Source organism: Plectropomus leopardus, chromosome 20, assembly GCF_026936395.1.
Source record: "Plectropomus leopardus strain MGB_pleo_1.0 chromosome 20, ASM2693639v1, whole genome shotgun sequence".
Lineage (NCBI taxonomy): Eukaryota > Metazoa > Chordata > Actinopteri > Perciformes > Serranidae > Plectropomus > Plectropomus leopardus.
In genome coordinates, this window is record NC_142195.1 from 23,670,621 (window position 1) to 23,677,490 (window position 6,870).

Genomic DNA, 6,870 nt, shown 5'->3' on the forward strand with positions numbered 1-6,870 from the left:
AACGCACAGCCCTGAAATTCACCGTATAAAGCTGTTGTGTAACATGCAAACGATTGTCTGTTTACACATCCAGCAGACACAGAGCAAAATTACACCATCTGAATCATGCCTGTGATTACGCAGCCTGTTTTCATTCAGAGGCCCTGAAATAGCGTCGCTTTGTCAGTGCTTTTGGCATAAAAGAGTGACGCCTAAAGACACTTTTCAAATGCGCATGAACAGAGTCAAGTGAGAACGTGGCCGAAAAGAAATGGTCAGGGTGTTATTATAGGCTACCATGATGGCCAGACAGCATCCACCTGATACACTTATATGGGCAACGTTCGCATGACGTGCAGGTGGATGGTACTACGTTGAAACGAAAGGAGTGAAAGTGCACCTACAGGGCAGGGTGGGGGGGGCAGGCTTTGATTTGGGAGTCTGGTGTTTGCTTTGTATTTAAAAGTTTTGTTTTTTTCTAAACCTTTACCATGTGCCTCCTTTGTCTAAACCTAAGCATCTGTGTCTGCATGTGTGTTTGTTGACATCACAGTAAAGGTTGGGATGTTGGGACGAGAACGTGTGAACAGCGTTTCCATGTGAAACCAAAAGTCAGCTTCAGTTTTTGAACATCGTAACAGAGTTACTGGCATACATCACATGACTTAGTAGTCAAGTGACATAGATAGTAAATTGCTTTAACAAACGTAACCCAAACCTTGATCTTTTGTCTAAATCTAACGAAGTAGTTTTGTTTCCTAAACTGAAGGTAATTTCGGTGGCGAAAGCTACATTTACTGTGGAGACGGTAGTTTATTTTGAAAGGCACAGCAGAATGTAATAAGTGGAAATTGACTCAACAACATGTCTGAAACTGACGCTACAGGGATACATAGAGCATTTTAGTTTAAAGCATAGGACCACTAAAAAGCAGCCATATTTGAAAAGTTGGGAAAAAAACATATTGATCAGCTAGGTGCTTTACTCTTTGGTTCTGGGCAGGAAGTGTACAGTCTGTGAAACCGAAACAGTCAAAACAAGCCTTGGGTGCCCAGTAGTTCACCTGGCACAGCAGGCGCCTCATGTACTATGTCATTCCTTTTCTCTCTCCTTTTCACGCTTCAGCAGTCCTATCAAATAAAAAGGCAAAAAGCCATAAAAAAATTACTTAAAAAAGGAAAAGAAAAGGCAAAAATAACCTTTAGCATCACAGAGCTATTGGGTTCATTACTAAGAGTGACTCCTTTCATATTATACCCATTTGAATCATTATCAATTAGAAATATGTTGATTAATGCAGCTTTAAATCTCACTTATTTAGTATCCAAGGGCAGAAATACACTCTCATTTGTAGCCTCGTAATGGGGGACACTGCTGTGGGGTAATTGGTATTCAGTTCACATGATGAAAGGAAAAGGTGATTAACTTTTAATAAACTCAATCACTGCTGCAGCAGAAGCTACAAAAATACATTACTGTAACCTTCAACAAAAGGCTGGAAGATTATCATGACACATGCCAACACAGACGTGGCCCCTTTCAATTAATTAAAACCTGGCCAGTCAACAAAAAGTGAAAGCTTTACAAAGGCTAGTTTTTATTGCAAGGCGATTATATGGGACTGCGTTATACTTTATGAATTCTCCGGTGTGCCAACCCACTCTGTTTTTATTGAAATAAATGAATTAGCAAACAAAAGCCAACCATATCACACAAATTCATAAACAAATATGATGTGGTCCGGTGTCAAGACAATGTGAGTGCTTCATTAAGAAGCATGTCGTGATTAATAGCTTAAGAAAACATGTTTCGGTTGTCTGATCTCTTTTAGGAAGTTGTCACACGTTTCCTCTTAGCTATTAATCCTTCGCTTACGAACAGAGTTGTTTTTCTCTGCTGCGCTCAGATTAAAGGCTTTTTTTTCTACCCTACAGACACCAAACAGTGATGAATACCTGAGAATGCTTATCATGGAGACGCAGGGTGTTTTAAGAATTTATACAAGACAAATGATTCGTCATTTCATTCACAGTCACCTGAGGTAAAGACACGGGAAGAAGAGTTACCTTCATACTGCGTCGCTGTACTTAAACAGTGGCATTATGGAGCCAATCAGGAGGATAATGTCTGTGTTTAAACTCTTGTAAACTGCCACACTTTACATTGTTGGAACTGTCCCGCGCAGCTAATAAACATGCAGCTCTCGTTTTCGGAGATTATGCAGCCGAGGACTTAATGTTACACTGCATTAGGCAGCAAGTGGCAAAAGGAGATGTGTTGAATCGTCATTAGAGAGGCATGGCTGAATGCAATAAATATTATATATTAGTAAACACAATGAAATTTCACACTTGGACTAATAACACATTTTCATATATTCTCCTGAAGGGTAAGTTTGGCATTTTTCAATGTGGACCCTATTTTTCCATATTTTTGTGTCTAAGTGAGTAGTGGGGACAACAGGTTTTAAAACTGGTCTGGTTTCGAGTGTGAAAGCTGCAAAGAAACAGGCTTCAGTGTAGCCATCGAGGGCGTGTTTGTGCCATCAATGTACGTCCACTGAATGTGTTCGTGCCACTGACCGGTTTAGATTATCAAGCTACATTGGCCTTTTTTTCACACAACAACAGTGTTTAGGGGGCCTGAAAATGCAAAACTAGCACTTTTAGTGGATGTAAACTGAGGGTGCAAACATGCCCCCAAATGGTTACATTGCAGCCTGTTTGCCCACTGCTGCCTTGTTCACATTTGTCATTTAGACAGAAAAACTGACAAAAACTTGAGAAAATTGTGTTGAAAATACTGAACTTAGCCTTTAACTCTTCAGAAAGTCGATGTCACTCTACAAGTATAAAGACAGAAAATGTATTTTTCATCTCAACAGGCTTTTTCTTATGTTTGAATGTCAAATCAACAAACACAATCCATCCTTGCTTCATCCTATTTGGTTAAAAATTCATAGCTCTACACAGCAGACATTGCCTTCTCTCAGCTTCCAAAGAGAAAAAATACCTTTAAAACAATAATACAGAACACAAAATCAGTAATAAAGGTACAGAAGCAGAGGGAGACTCATCAAACGAGTGCGTGCTCTGTGTGTGTGAGTGTGCACATTCATGCCCAAATGAACTTGTGTCCATTCATTTGTGTGTACACCTGTATTTGTTTGAGCGCAATTTCAGGTTGTTTTTTATGCTTGTGTGTGAAGAGCAGTTGAGCGGTGCTGTCTGCTCGGCTCCGATATTATTTATGGAAATAAATGCATCAGATTCCTACTAAACATGCAGCTCTCATTTTCAGACAGCAGCACAGGATTCAAACAGAGTTGCAGCAGCTGTAAGGCAAACACTGTGGTGATAAATGGATCCCGGCTCCCATTACTGGAGTGACGAGCGTGTGCCGTTTAACCTAATCAGTTGACTTAGCAAAGTGATGTTTCATTACAAAACGCTGATCATGATTAATAACCACGTTGAGCAGACGACAAACTGCATCAGGAAGTCGGAGAGGCATCATTATTTGCAATGAGAAAAAAATATGGTTTGTGTCAAACTTCACTGAGACTTCTGACAGTCTCCTCTTCTTGAGTCGGGGTTTTTTTTCCAAGTGACTGAGCATAAATTTGAAATTTTATTGACACTCTCAGAAGCATTCAGAGCTTGTAAGAGCATGTGGGGAAAGTAACTACACCAAATCCACCCACTGCTTAAGTACGTTATGAAACTCTCTCATATGCAAAATGTCCTCAGGTTGAACATCATAACACAGGTGCATGCTCTGATGTTTGTGTGAATGTGCGAAAACGAACAGCCTACTTGCAAATGCAACTCCTGGCATTAGTGTTGCTGTTAAAGTTGCCAACATTTCCCTGCTGTGTTGTTTACTTTAATAATTTTCTGCGCTATTAAATGTTTAGATGATATGTTGTAATACAAGGGGTGACGAATGCTCGTCTGCCAACTGAAATTAAATTGGAAAGTTGGTTTGTTTTACGGTTGCTGATTTATCCATTCAAGTTCAAGTTTTTAAACACAGCCAAACAACAAGCAGTCGTTGCCACTGAAAAACTTGAGTCTCGGGCCCCTCCAACAATGCTAATTAAATATTTATACAAAGAAAAACAATACAATATGAATAGTGTACCTGCAGAAGTTGCAGAGTATCCTGGAGTCCACGTTAAAAATGCCTGAGGAGGAAGAAGAGCCAATGGAGGAAGCTGAAGCTGCTGAATCTCTGCCGTCGTCCCATTGATGGGAATAAGGGGGCGGGTCCTTCCTGTAGTCCACAATCAGCTCACTTTTGCTGATGTTGAGGCTCCAAGTGCTTGTAAAGTTTTGGGCAAAAGCCAGATGGTTTGTTTTTTAATTTTCTTCCTTTCAACATTTACTCCATTGGATGGATTGTAAAGCAGCTGCAAAGAAAATTGAAATATGACAACATTATTGAGAATAACTGCGCTTTCATTTGTTGAAGCATAAACAATATCCTTTAATCATGAGTGCGCCTACAGGGCACATGCCCAGTGGCCCACAGTGTCAGGGGTCCAATGGATAATGTCCCTCAAATTAACCCGCAAAAGACTTCATATGACCACAAAGGACAAGGTATATTTCAAAGAGACATGAACTGAACTTTAAAAGAGACCCAAAATGACAACAAAGACATGCAAAGGAACCACAAAGAGACACAGAATGACCAAAACAAGATGCAGAGGACCTACAAAGCCACAGAAAACTACTACAAAAATGCAATGCAAGCAAAAGACAAAAATACCTACAAAGAGACACAAAACGACTACAAAAAAAACCACAATACAAACAAAACATCCACAAATATAACCCCACGAGACATAAGTTGAACTTTAAAGAGACCCAAAATGACAAAAGACATGTAAAAGAACTACAAAGACACAAAAAAGACTACAAACAGATGCAATGTACCCACAAAGAGACACAAAACAACTACAAGCACATGCAAAGGAACTACAAAGAACCACAAAAAACTACAAAAGGCACAAAACAACCAAAAAAAGACACAAATATACCGCCACCAGACACAAATGACCTAAAATAGACCAAAACAAGAAAAAAAAAGAAACACAAAACAACCACACGGACACACACAAAATTACCACTGAGACAAAAAGATGCTGACAATCACAAAGAGATGCAGAACAAATAAACAAAAGAGACACAAAAATACACAGTGTTGTTTTGTAAGAGAGGTGGTGGGGCCTTTTGCATGTCTGTGCCCAGGGGCCCATTGCCTCATAATCCTCATAATCTTTGTTAGATGTATGAATATAATATTCATTTTTAGCCATGGATACTGAAAGCTGTTTAATGCCTCAGACAGTTGAACGTAATGTCAAAGGGCTCACTAATAGTGATGAACCCATAACGAAATTTCCATTAACTCTGCTGCTTTTAGTTTGTTTTTCACAGCATCAGCAGCTGTTTGCAGTGAAGCGTTTCAGAGCCTACTGTGCTCTACCTGCCCTGCACCAAACAAACAGGCTGTTAGCCACCAGCCAAGTGGAACATTCAGCAGCTGGCCAGATGTTTTTGACAGCAGTTAGTAACTATAGCACCCTTAAAGTTGCATAATGTGATATTTTTATCAGAAAATAAATAAGTGGACACACAAAAATATCAAGCAGCACAAGCAACTAGCAAAGAGCTCAAAGCCATAACTACAAAACACAATTAAAAGTTAAGAATTGACTTAAAAACAAAGTGGAAATGTCTACCTCAGCATTAAAACAAGCACATTCGTCCCCCAAACAGAAACAAAACAGTAGCAAAATTTGACAAATTAAAGTCATTTACATCATTAATTAATGTTGAAATACATAAATTGGTTCATAATAATTTACCAGAATGCAGGAAATTACAGTTTAAACGTTTCATACCTGTCCCAAGAAATGTTGAAACAAAACCTGTGCGCTCACAGGTGACAGTCCAAAAACACAAACAGGGGTTTCCAAAAATGTTTGGCAGGTTCAGAGATTCATCAGGGGGAAGTGCGGGAACAAAAGCCTGGAGCTTACAAAGAGGAGAGGAGCTGGCAAAGAGAAAAGAAACCACAGACTAAACACACGAGAGGAGGGTTAATGAGGGACAGGTGAAGCTAATCAAGCTAATCACACAGGCAGGAAACACGTGAGGGCAGGAAGTGAAGTATCCCAAACAAGAGACAAAGGTGAGTACCAAAATAAAGCAGGAAATGGCAACTGAAAAACTGGAAACAAGAAGCTTACTCACAGGACTATGTGACAGATAACAACTTAAACCCTTTAAAGGGTAACAAAAAAGCTATGGATTTTTAAAAAAATATAATATATATTATATATTATTTTAAAATATTTTTTATTTTCCTTGGGGCAATGGAAACAAGAATCAATGTTGTTTTTTTTTTATGTTTTATTGTTGTTTTTATTTTAGATGACAGACAGTTGCTATAATGCTTGTAGTATGTTAGTATGCCTTATATAAAACTGTGGCCTTGGAATTGGTTATAGTAGTAATGGCTGAGCAGGATTTTAATTTAATTCAACAAGATGATTTGACTGTATGCGCAAGATTAAAAAAAACACAAAAAAAAACAAGAGGGAGTCCCTGTGGAGGACTAAAACAGAGCCAACAGTGAAAGCAGTGGTGGATTTTACTATAGGCGACATAGGTTGCAGCCTAGATACCCAAAATTAACCCTATAAAACCTTGAGCAACATTATTTTGCTTTTGCTGCATTCAAATACCTTTCACAAGTATTTAAACCTTTAATGAATTTGAAATAAATTGGGGAAAGGGGCAATAAGGAGCAGTAAGAAATGCTCCACAAATTGCAAGAAATCTGTAGATTAAGATGATTAAGACCTTTATTTAGATAGAG

At 38.8% G+C, this 6,870-nt stretch overlaps 1 protein-coding gene across 1 annotated transcript in view; it reads right to left on the reverse strand.

Annotated features, from left to right (window-relative positions):
- Positions 1-6,095, reverse strand: part of tmem230a (transmembrane protein 230a) — a 52,937-nt gene extending 46,842 nt beyond the window's left edge. The window contains exons 1-2 of the mRNA XM_088070802.1: positions 5,891-6,095; positions 4,123-4,390 (exon numbers count right to left, since the gene is read on the reverse strand). The gene's annotated coding sequence lies outside the window, so the exon portion shown is untranslated. The remainder of the gene's footprint in view (positions 1-4,122; positions 4,391-5,890) is intronic.
- Between the last annotated feature and the right edge of the window lie 775 nt (positions 6,096-6,870).